Source organism: Salvelinus alpinus, chromosome 8 (genome assembly GCF_045679555.1).
Source record: "Salvelinus alpinus chromosome 8, SLU_Salpinus.1, whole genome shotgun sequence".
Lineage (NCBI taxonomy): Eukaryota > Metazoa > Chordata > Actinopteri > Salmoniformes > Salmonidae > Salvelinus > Salvelinus alpinus.
The window spans coordinates 1,813,753-1,826,983 of NC_092093.1; the positions used below are offsets into that span (position 1 = coordinate 1,813,753).

General features: G+C 33.0%; 1 long non-coding RNA gene across 1 annotated transcript; it reads right to left on the reverse strand.

Moving 5' to 3' along the window:
* Positions 1–1,810: 1,810 nt before the first annotated feature.
* On the reverse strand, positions 1,811–2,193 carry LOC139582349 (uncharacterized). The gene is made up of 2 exons (XR_011676322.1): positions 2,082–2,193; positions 1,811–1,979 (listed from the first exon to the last, which is right to left on the reverse strand). It is a non-coding gene; the product is annotated as an uncharacterized lncRNA (long non-coding RNA).
* Between the last annotated feature and the right edge of the window lie 11,038 nt (positions 2,194–13,231).

Consider the following 13,231-nt stretch of genomic DNA (forward strand, 5'->3'; position numbering starts at 1 on the left):
AGGAGAGAGGTGGGAGGAGGAGAGAGGTTGAGTGAGTGAGAGAGAGGTTGAGTGAGTGAGAGGAGACCCCCACTGAGTCCCCCCACTGAGTCCCCCCACTGAGTCACCCTACTGAGTCACCCTACTGAGTCCCTATTTGGTTACTATAGGGGTTACTATAGGGGTTAATATTAGTTTACTATAGGGGTTAATATTAGGTTACTATAGGGGTTAATATTAGGTTACTATAGGGGTTAATATTAGGTTACTATAGGGGTTAATATTAGGTTACTATAGGGGTTAATATTAGGTTACTATAGGGGTTACTATATGGGTTAATATTAGGTTACTATAGGGGTTAATATTAGGTTACTATAGGGGTTACTATAGGGGTTAATATTAGGTTACTTTAGGGGTTAATATTAGGTTACTATAGTGGTTAATATTAGGTTACTATAGGGGTTACTATAGGGGTTAATATTAGGTTACTATAGGGGTTAATATTAGGTTACTATAGGGGTTAATATTAGGTTACTATAGGGATTAATATTAGGTTACTATATGGGTTATTATTAGGTTACTATAGGGGTTAATATCAGGTTACTATAAGGGTTATTATTAGGTTACTATAGGGGTTAATATTAGGTTACTATAGGGGTTAATATTAGGTTACTATAGGGGTTACTATATGGATTAATATTATGTTACTATAGGGGTTAATATTCAGTTACTATAGGGGTTAAAATAGGGGTTAAAATTAGGTTATTTTAGGGATTAATATTAGGTTACTATAGGGGTTAATATTAGGTTACTATATGGGTTAATATTAGGTTACTATAGGGGTTACTATATGGGTTAATATTAGGTTACTATAGGGGTTACTATTAGGTTACTATAGGGGTTACTATATGGGTTAATATTAGGTTACTATAGGGGTTACTATTAGGTTACTATAGGGGTTACTATATGGGTTACTATTAGGTTACTATAGGGGTTACTATATGGGTTAATATTAGGTTACTATAGGGGTTACTATAGGGGTTAATATTAGGTTACTATAGGTGTTAATATTAGGTTACTATAGGGGTTAATATTAGGTTACTATAGGGGTTAATATTAGGTTACTATAGGGGTTAATATTAGGTTACTATAGGGGTTAATATTAGGTTACTATAGGGGTTAATATTAGGTTACTATAGGGGTTATTATTAGGTTACTATAGGGGTTAATATTAGGTTACTATAGGGGTTAATATTAGGTTACTATAGGGGTTACTATATGGATTAATATTATGTTACTATAGGGGTTAATATTCAGTTACTATAGGGGTTAAAATAGGGGTTAAAATTAGGTTATTTTAGGGATTAATATTAGGTTACTATAGGGGTTAATATTAGGTTACTATATGGGTTAATATTAGGTTACTATAGGGGTTACTATATGGGTTAATATTAGGTTACTATAGGGGTTACTATTAGGTTACTATAGGGGTTACTATAAGGGTTAATATTAGGTTACTATAGGGGTTACTATTAGGTTACTATAGGGGTTACTATATGGGTTACTATTAGGTTACTATAGGGGTTACTATATGGGTTAATATTAGGTTACTATAGGGGTTACTATAGGGGTTAATATTAGGTTACTATAGGTGTTAATATTAGGTTACTATAGGGGTTAATATTAGGTTACTATAGGGGTTAATATTAGGTTACTATAGGGGTTAATATTAGGTTACTATAGGGGTTAATATTTGTTTACTATAGGGGTTACTATAGGGGTGTCACGTTCTTTCAAAATCGAACCCAGAAGCAGACCAGGACAAGGAGCGTAGGAAGAAGGTGAGTATTTATTTACAAGTGAATGTGAATGGGTAGATATATCCAGGTGGCGTAGCGGGCAGCGGTGGTGAGTTGATGGGAGTAAATAGGTGGATCCAATGGGGTAGCGGAATCCTCCGACGACCAGGCGGGAATGGGGTAAATGATCCGGGTGAGTAACTGAAGACAAAACAAATGGAGGTAAGTTTAAGGCAAGCAATACGTAAAAAACAACAAAACAAATTCTATCCAACTTGAGGCTGATACTATGGCACAACATACTGTTCATGGCTAACGATCCGGCAGGGAATGGATGTCAGGTCCGGGCTTATGAAGAGGAGAGATGATGATCAGGACCAGGTGTGCAGATAGCTGATGGGATACAGGTGCGGGTAATCAGAACTCCCAACTGGCTACATTGCCCGGCAACCAGACAGGGTGCGTTCCAGGACGCCGGAAAAAACACTCCAGGACAGAACACAGGCAAAAAAACGACTCAGGAAACGGGATTCGTGACAAGGGGGTAATATTAGGTTACTATATGGGTTACTCTAGGGGTTAATATTAGGTTACTATATGGGTTACTATAGGGGTTAATATTAGGTTACTATAGGGGTTAATATTAGGTTACTATAGGGGTTACTATAGGGGGTAATATTTGTTTACTATATGGGTTACTCTAGGGGTTAATATTAGGTTACTATATGGGTTACTCTAGGGGTTAATATTAGGTTACTATAGGGGTTACTATAGGGGTTAATATTAGGTTACTATAGGGGTTAATATTATGTTACTATAGGGGTTACTATAGGGGTTAATATTAGGTTACTATAGGGGTTAATATTAGGTTACTATAGGGGTTAATATTAGGTTACTATAGGGGTTACTATAGGGGTTAATATTAGGTTACTATAGGGGTTAATATTAGGTTACTATAGGGGTTAATATAGGGGTTAATATTAGGTTACTATAGGGGTTAATATTAGGTTACTATAGGGGTTAATATTAGGTTACAATAGGGGTTAATATTAGGTTACTATAGGGGTTAATATTAGGTTACTATAGGGGTTAATATTAGGTTACTATAGGGGTTAATATTAGGTTACTATAGGGGTTAATATTAGGTTACTATAGGGGTTAATATTAGGTTACTATAGGGGTTAATATTAGGTTACTATAGGGGTTACTATAGGGGGTAATATTAGGTTACTATAGTGGTAATATTAGGTTACTATAGGGGTTAATATTAGGTTACTATAGGGGTTAATATTAGGTTACTATAGGGGGTAATTATAGGTTACTATAGGGGTTAATATTAAATTACTATAGGGGGTAATATTAGGTTACTATAGGGGGTAATATTAGGTTACTATAGGGGTTACTATAGGGGGTAATATTAGGTTACTATAGGGGTAATATTAGGTTACTATAGGGGTAATATTAGGTTACTATAGGGGTAATATTAGGTTACTATAGGGGTTAATATTAGGTTACTATAGGGGTTAATATTAGGTTACTATAGGGGTTAATATTAGGTTACTATGGGGGGTAATATTAGGTTACTATAGGGGTAATATTAGGTTACTATAGGGGTAATATTAGGTTACTATAGGGGTTAATATTAGGTTACTATAGGGGTTAATATTAGGTTACTATAGGGGTAATATTAGGTTACTATAGGGGTAATATTAGGTTACTATAGGGGTTAATATTAGGTTACTATAGGGGTTAATATTAGGTTACTATAGGGGTTAATATTAGGTTACTATAGGGGTTAATATTAGGTTACTATAGGGGTTAATATTAGGTTACTATAGGGGTTAATATTAGGTTACTATAGGGGTTAATATTAGGTTACTATGGGGGGTAATATTAGGTTACTATAGGGGTAATATTAGGTTACTATAGGGGTAATATTAGGTTACTATAGGGGTTAATATTAGGTTACTATAGGGGTTAATATTAGGTTACTATAGGGGTAATATTAGGTTACTATAGGGGTAATATTAGGTTACTATAGGGGTTAATATTAGGTTACTACAGGGGTTAATATTAGGTTACTATAGGGGTTAATATAGGGGGTAATATTAGGTTACTATAGGGGTAATATTAGGTTACTATAGGGGTAATATTAGGTTACTATAGGGGTTAATATTAGGTTACTATAGGGGGTAATATTAGGTTACTATAGGGGTTAATATTAGGTTACTATAGGGGTTAATATTAGGTTACTACAGGGGTTAATATTAGGTTACTATAGGGGTTAATATAGGGGGTAATATTAGGTTACTATAGGGGTAATATTAGGTTACTATAGGGGTAATATTAGGTTACTATAGGGGTTAATATTAGGTTACTATAGGGGGTAATATTAGGTTACTATAGGGGTTAATATTAGGTTACTATAGGGGTTAATATTAGGTTACTATAGGGGTTACTATAGGGGTTAATATTAGGTTACTATAGGGGGTAATATTAGGTTACTATAGGGGTTACTATAGGGGGTAATATTAGGTTACTATAGTGGTTAATATTATGTTACTATCAGGTTACTATAGGGGTTACTATAGGGGTTAATATTAGGTTACTATAGGGGGTAATATTAGGTTACTATCGTGGTTAATATTAGGTTACTATAGGGGTTAATATTAGGTTATTATAGGGGTTAATATTAGGTTACTATAGGGGTTAATATTAGGTTACTATAGTGGTTAATATTAGGTTACTATAGTGGTTAATATTAGGTTATTATAGGGGTTAATATTAGGTTACTATAGGGGGTAATTATAGGTTACTATAGGGGTTACTATAGGGGTAATATTAGGTTACTATAGGGGTTAATATTAGGTTACTATAGGGGTTACTATAGGGGTTAATATTAGGTTACTATAGGGGGTAATTATAGGTTACTATAGGGGTTAATATAGGGGTAATATTAGGTTACTATAGGGGTAATATTAGGTTACTATAGGGGGTAATATTAGGTTACTATAGGGGTTACTATAGGGGTAATATTAGGTTACTATAGGGGTTAATATTAGGTTACTATATGGGGTAATTATAGGTTACTATAGGGGTTAACATTAGGTTACTATAGGGGGTAATATTAGGTTACTATAGGGGGTAATATTAGGTTACTATAGGGGTTACTATAGGGGGTAATATTAGGTTACTATAGGGGTAATATTAGGTTACTATAGGGGTTAATATTAGGTTACTATAGGGGGTAATATTAGGTTACTATAGGGGTTAATATTAGGTTACTATAGGGGTTAATATTAGGTTACTATAGGGGTTACTATAGGGGTTAATATTAGGTTACTATAGGGGGTAATATTAGGTTACTATAGGGGTTACTATAGGGGGTAATATTAGGTTACTATAGTGGTTAATATTATGTTACTATCAGGTTACTATAGGGGTTACTATAGGGGGTAATATTAGGTTACTATAGGGGTTAATATTAGGTTACTATAGGGGGTAATATTAGGTTACTATAGGGGTTAATATTAGGTTACTATAGGGGTTAATATTAGGTTACTATAGGGGTTACTATAGGGGTTAATATTAGGTTACTATAGGGGGTAATATTAGGTTACTATAGGGGTTACTATAGGGGGTAATATTAGGTTACTATAGGGGTTACTATAGGGGTAATATTAGGTTACTATAGGGGTTAATATTAGGTTACTATAGGGGTTACTATAGGGGTTAATATTAGGTTACTATAGGGGGTAATTATAGGTTACTATAGGGGTTAATATAGGGGTAATATTAGGTTACTATAGGGGTAATATTAGGTTACTATAGGGGGTAATTATAGGTTACTATAGGGGTTACTATAGGGGTACTATTAGGTTACTATAGGGGTTAATATTAGGTTACTATAGGGGGTAATTATAGGTTACTATAGGGGTTAATATTAGGTTACTATAGGGGTTAATATTAGGTTACTATAGGGGGTAATATTAGGTTACTATAGGGGTTACTATAGGGGGTAATATTAGGTTACTATAGGGGTAATATTAGGTTACTATAGGGGTAATATTAGGTTACTATAGGGGTTAATATTAGGTTACTATAGGGGTTAATATTAGGTTACTATAGGGGTTAATATTAGGTTACTATAGGGGTTAATATTAGGTTACTATAGGGGGTAATATTAGGTTACTATAGGGGTTAATATTAGGTTACTATAGGGGTTAATATTAGGTTACTATAGGGGTTACTATAGGGGGTAATATTAGGTTACTATAGGGGTAATATTAGGTTACTATAGGGGTAATATTAGGTTACTATAGGGGTTAATATTAGGTTACTATAGGGGGTAATATTAGGTTACTATAGGGGTTAATATTAGGTTACTATAGGGGTTAATATTAGGTTACTATAGGGGTTACTATAGGGGTTAATATTAGGTTACTATAGGGGGTAATATTAGGTTACTATAGGGGTTACTATAGGGGGTAATATTAGGTTACTATAGTTGTTAATATTATGTTACTATCAGGTTACTATAGGGGTTACTATAGGGGTTAATATTAGGTTACTATAGGGGTAATATTAGGTTACTATAGGGGTAATATTAGGTTACTATAGGGGGTAATTATAGGTTACTATAGGGGTTAATATTAGGTTACTATAGGGGGTAATATTAGGTTACTATAGGGGTTAATATTAGGTTACTATAGGGGTTACTATAGGGGGTAATATTAGGTTACTATAGGGGTAATATTAGGTTACTATAGGGGTAATATTAGGTTACTATAGGGGTTAATATTAGGTTACTATAGGGGTTAATATTAGGTTACTATAGGGGTTAATATTAGGTTACTATAGGGGTTAATATTAGGTTACTATAGGGGGTAATATTAGGTTACTATAGGGGTTAATATTAGGTTACTATAGGGGTTATTATTAGGTTACTATAGGGGTTAATATTAGGTTACTATAGGGGTTACTATAGGGGGTAATATTAGGTTACTATAGGGGTAATATTAGGTTACTATAGGGGTAATATTAGGTTACTATAGGGGTTAATATTAGGTTACTATAGGGGGTAATATTAGGTTACTATAGGGGTTAATATTAGGTTACTATAGGGGTTAATATTAGGTTACTATAGGGGTTACTATAGGGGTTAATATTAGGTTACTATAGGGGGTAATATTAGGTTACTATAGGGGTTACTATAGGGGGTAATATTAGGTTACTATAGTTGTTAATATTATGTTACTATCAGGTTACTATAGGGGTTACTATAGGGGTTAATATTAGGTTACTATAGGGGTAATATTAGGTTACTATAGGGGTAATATTAGGTTACTATAGGGGGTAATTATAGGTTACTATAGGGGTTGCTATAGGGGTAATATTAGGTTACTATAGGGGTTAATATTAGGTTACTATAGGGGTTACTATAGGGGTTAATATTAGGTTAACCTAGGGGGTAATTATAGGTTACTATAGGGGTTAATATAGGGGTAATATTAGGTTACTTTAGGGGAAATATTAGGTTACTATAGGGGGTAATTATAGGTTACTATAGGGGTTACTATAGGGGTAATATTAGGTTACTATAGGGGTTAATATTAGGTTACTATAGGGGGTAATTATAGGTTACTATAGGGGTTACTATAGGGGTTAATATTAGGTTACTATAGGGGTAATATTAGGTTACTATAGGGGTAATATTAGGTTACTATAGGGGTTAATATTAGGTTACTATAGGGGTAATATTAGGTTACTATAGGGGTTAATATTAGGTTACTATAGGGGTTAATATTAGGTTACTATAGGGGTTAATATTAGGTTACTATAGGGGGTAATATTAGGTTACTATAGGGGTTACTATAGGGGGTAATATTAGGTTACTATAGGGGTTACTATAAGGGTTAATATTAGGTTACTATAGGGGTAATATTAGGTTACTATAGGGGTTACTATATGGGTTAATATTAGGTTACTATAGGAGTAATATTAGGTTACTATATGGGTTAATATTAGGTTACTATAGGGGTTAATATTAGGTTACTATAGGGGTTAATATTAGGTTACTATAGGGGTTAATATTAGGTTACTATAGGGGTTAATATTAGGTTACTATAGGGGGTAATATTAGGTTACTATAGGGGTTACTATAGGGGGTAATATTAGGTTACTATAGGGGTAATATTAGGTTACTATAGGGGTAATATTAGGTTACTATAGGGGTTAATATTAGGTTACTATAGGGGTTAATATTAGGTTACTATAGGGGTTACTATAGGGGGTAATATTAGGTTACTATAGGGGTAATATTAGGTTACTATAGGGGTAATATTAGGTTACTATAGGGGTTAATATTAGGTTACTATAGGGGTTAATATTAGGTTACTATAGGGGTTAATATTAGGTTACTATAGGGGTTAATATTAGGTTACTATAGGGGGTAATATTAGGTTACTATAGGGGTTAATATTAGGTTACTATAGGGGTTAATATTAGGTTACTATAGGGGTTAATATTAGGTTACTATAGGGGTTACTATAGGGGGTAATATTAGGTTACTATAGGGGTAATATTAGGTTACTATAGGGGTAATATTAGGTTACTATAGGGGTTAATATTAGGTTACTATAGGGGGTAATATTAGGTTACTATAGGGGTTAATATTAGGTTACTATAGGGGTTAATATTAGGTTACTATAGGGGTTACTATAGGGGTTAATATTAGGTTACTATAGGGGGTAATATTAGGTTACTATAGGGGTTACTATAGGGGGTAATATTAGGTTACTATAGTTGTTAATATTATGTTTCTATCAGGTTACTATAGGGGTTACTAAAGGGGTTAATATTAGGTTACTATAGGGGTAATATTAGGTTACTATAGGGGTAATATTAGGTTACTATAGGGGGTAATTATAGGTTACTATAGGGGTTGCTATAGGGGTAATATTAGGTTACTATAGGGGTTAATATTAGGTTACTATAGGGGTTACTATAGGGGTTAATATTAGGTTACCCTAGGGGGTAATTATAGGTTACTATAGGGGTTAATATAGGGGTAATATTAGGTTACTTTAGGGGAAATATTAGGTTACTATAGGGAGTAATTATAGGTTACTATAGGGGTTACTATAGGGGTAATATTAGGTTACTATAGGGGTTAATATTAGGTTACTATAGGGGGTAATTATAGGTTACTATAGGGGTTACTATAGGGGTTAATATTAGGTTACTATAGGGGTAATATTAGGTTACTATAGGGGTAATATTAGGTTACTATAGGGGTTAATATTAGGTTACTATAGGGGTAATATTAGGTTACTATAGGGGTTAATATTAGGTTACTATAGGGGTTAATATTAGGTTACTATAGGGGTTAATATTAGGTTACTATAGGGGGTAATATTAGGTTACTATAGGGGTTACTATAAGGGTTAATATTAGGTTACTATAGGGGTTACTATATGGGTTAATATTAGGTTACTATAGGAGTAATATTAGGTTACTATATGGGTTAATATTAGGTTACTATAGGGGTTAATATTAGGTTACTATAGGGGTTAATATTAGGTTACTATAGGGGTTAATATTAGGTTACTATAGGGGTTAATATTAGGTTACTATAGGGGGTAATATTAGGTTACTATAGGGGTTAATATTAGGTTACTATAGGGGTTAATATTAGGTTACTATAGGGGTTAATATTAGGTTACTATAGGGTTTACTATAGGGGTTAATATTAGGTTACTATAGGGGGTAATATTAGGTTACTATAGGGGTTAATATTAGGTTACTATAGGGGTTAATATTAGGTTACTATAGGGGTTAATATTAGGTTACTATAGGGGTTACTATAGGGGGTAATATTAGGTTACTATAGGGGTAATATTAGGTTACTATAGGGGTTAATATTAGTTTACTATAGGGGTTAATATTAGGTTACTATAGGGGTTACTATAGGGGGTAATATTAGGTTACTATAGGGGTTAATATTAGGTTACTATAGGGGTTAATATTAGGTTACTATAGGGGTTACTATAGGGGGTAATATTAGGTTACTATAGGGGTTAATATTAGGTTACTATAGGGGTTACTATAGGGGGTAATATTAGGTTACTATAGGGGTTAATATTAGGTTACTATAGGGGTTACTATAGGGGGTAATATTAGGTTACTATAGGGGTTAATATTAGGTTACTATAGGGGGTAATATTAGGTTACTATAGGGGTTAATATTAGGTTACTATAGGGGGTAATATTAGGTTACTATAGGGGTTAATATTAGGTTACTATAGGGGGTAATATTAGGTTACTATAGGGGTTACTATAGGGGTTACTATAGGGGTTAATATTAGGTTACTATAGGGGGTAATATTAGGTTACTATAGGGGTAATATTAGGTTACTATAGGGGTAATATTAGGTTACTATAGGGGTTAATATTAGGTTACTATAGGGGGTAGTTATAGGTTACTATAGGGGTTAATATTAAGTTACTATAGTGGTTAATATTAGGTTACTATAGGGGTAATATTAGGTTACTGTAGGGGTTAATATTAGGTTACTATAGGGGTTAATTATAGGTTACTATAGGGGTTAATATTAGGTTACTATAGGGGTTAATATTAGGTTACTATAGGGGTTAATTATAGGTTACTATAGGGGTAATATTAGGTTACTGTAGGGGTTAATATTAGGTTACTATAGGGGTTAATATTAGGTTACTATAGGGGTTACTATATGGGTTAATATTAGGTTACTATAGGGGTTAATATTAGGTTACTATAGGGGTTACTATAGGGGGTAATATTAGGTTACTATAGGGGTAATATTAGGTTACTATAGGGGTAATATTAGGTTACTATAGGGGTTAATATTAGGTTACTATAGGGGTTAATATTAGGTTACTATAGGGGTTAATATTAGGTTACTATAGGGGTTAATATTAGGTTACTATATGGGTTAATATTAGGTTACTATAGTGGTTAATTATAGGTTACTATATGGGTTACTATAGGGGGTAATATTAGGTTACTATAGGGGTTACTATATGGGTTAATATTAGGTTACTATAGGGATTAATATTAGGTTACTATAGTGGTTAATATTAGGTTACTATAGGTGTTAATATTAGGTTACTATAGGTGTTAATATTAGGTTACTATAGGGGTTAATATTAGGTTACTATAGGGGTTAATATTAGGTTACTATAGTGGTTAATATTAGGTTACTATAGGTGTTAATATTAGGTTACTATAGGGGGTAATATTAGGTTACTATAGGGGTTAATATTAGGTTACTATAGGGGTTAATATTAGGTTACTATAGGTGTTAATATTAGGTTACTATAGGGGTTACTATAGGGGGTAATATTAGGTTACTATAGGGGTAATATTAGGTTACTATAGGGGTTAATATTAGTTTACTATAGGGGTTAATATTAGGTTACTATAGGGGTTACTATAGGGGGTAATATTAGGTTACTATAGGGGTTAATATTAGGTTACTATAGGGGTTAATATTAGGTTACTATAGGGGTTACTATAGGGGGTAATATTAGGTTACTATAGGGGTTACTATTAGGTTACTATAGGGGTTACTATAGGGTGGTAATATTAGGTTACTATAGGGGTTAATATTAGGTTACTATAGGGGTTACTATAGGGGGTAATATTAGGTTACTATAGGGGTTAATATTAGGTTACTATAGGGGGTAATATTAGGTTATTATAGGGGTTAATATTAGGTTACTATAGGGGGTAATATTAGGTTACTATAGGGGTTAATATTAGGTTACTATAGGGGGTAATATTAGGTTACTATAGGGGTTACTATAGGGGTTACTATAGGGGTTAATATTAGGTTACTATAGGGGGTAATATTAGGTTACTATAGGGGTAATATTAGGTTACTATAGGGGTAATATTAGGTTACTATAGGGGTTAATATTAGGTTACTATAGGGGGTAATTATAGGTTACTATAGGGGTTAATATTAAGTTACTATAGGGGTTAATATTAGGTTACTATAGTGGTTAATATTAGGTTACTATAGGGGTAATATTAGGTTACTGTAGGGGTTAATATTAGGTTACTATAGGGGTTAATTATAGGTTACTATAGGGGTTAATATTAGGTTACTATAGGGGTTAATATTAGGTTACTATAGGGGTTAATTATAGGTTACTATAGGGGTAATATTAGGTTACTGTAGGGGTTAATATTAGGTTACTATAGGGGTTAATATTAGGTTACTATAGGGGTTACTATATGGGTTAATATTAGGTTACTATAGGGGTTAATATTAGGTTACTATAGGGGTTACTATAGGGGGTAATATTAGGTTACTATAGGGGTAATATTAGGTTACTATAGGGGTAATATTAGGTTACTATAGGGGTTAATATTAGGTTACTATAGGGGTTAATATTAGGTTACTATAGGAGTTACTATATGGGTTAATATTAGGTTACTATAGGGGTTAATATTAGGTTACTATAGGGGTTAATATTAGGTTACTATATGGGTTAATATTAGGTTACTATAGTGGTTAATTATAGGTTACTATATGGGTTACTATAGGGGGTAATATTAGGTTACTATAGGGGTTACTATATGGGTTAATATTAGGTTACTATAGGGGTTAATATTAGGTTACTATAGTGGTTAATATTAGGTTACTATAGGTGTTAATATTAGGTTACTATAGGGGTTAATATTAGGTTACTATAGGGGTTAATATTAGGTTACTATAGGGGTTAATATTAGGTTACTATAGGGGTTACTATAGGGGTTACTATAGGGGTTAATATTAGGTTACTATAGGGGTTAATATTAGGTTACTATAGGGGTTAATATTAGGTTACTATAGGGGTTAATATTAGGTTACTGTAGGGGTTAATATTAGGTTACTATAGGGGTTAATATTAGGTTACTATAGGGGTTAATATTAGGTTACTATAGGGGGTAATATTAGGTTACTATAGGGGTTACTATAGGGGTTACTATAGGGGTTAATATTAGGTTACTATAGGGGTTAATATTAGGTTACTATAGGGGTTAATATTAGGTTACTATATGGGTTAATATTAGGTTACTATAGGGGTTAATATTAGGTTACTATAGGGGGTAATATTAGGTTACTATAGGGGTTACTATATGGGTTAATATTAGGTTACTATAGTGAATAATATTAGGTTACTATAGGGGTTAATATTAGGTTACTATAGGGGTTAATATTAGGTTACCAAAGGGGTTAATATTAGGTTACTATAGGGGTTTCTATAGGGGTTACTATAGGGGTTACTATATGGGTTAATATTAGGTTACTATAGTGGTTAATATTAGGTTACTATAGGGGTAATATTAGGTTACTATAGGGGTTACTATATGGATTAATATTATGTTACTATAGGGGGTAATATTAGGTTACTATAGGGGTTAA